The sequence below is a fragment of the Nelumbo nucifera genome, chromosome 1, assembly GCF_055504915.1.
Source record: "Nelumbo nucifera cultivar China Antique chromosome 1, China Antique-T2T, whole genome shotgun sequence".
NCBI classification, from domain to species: Eukaryota; Viridiplantae; Streptophyta; class Magnoliopsida; order Proteales; family Nelumbonaceae; genus Nelumbo; species Nelumbo nucifera.
Genome location: NC_142649.1, coordinates 121,846,235 through 121,846,507, shown reverse-complemented (window position 1 = coordinate 121,846,507; position 273 = coordinate 121,846,235).

Below are 273 nucleotides of genomic sequence, written 5' to 3'. Positions count from 1 at the left end.
CACAACAACCAGGAAATGCCATGGAACAGTCAGTAAATGCCACGGGATGGTCAACAGGTGTCGCGTGACAGTCAGCAATAACCACTTAACAACCAATGAGTACCGACCAACGACCAGCAAATACCATGCAATAACCAAGAAGCACCCAAGAATAGCCAACAGTTGCCTCCTCAATGCAACAGCCTGAACCGTGAAGACCCACCTCGCCCACGAGTCCGTAGCCAGGTTCAGGTCCTATACAGAGTTGATCCCCGAGATCATGTCGATGCTACA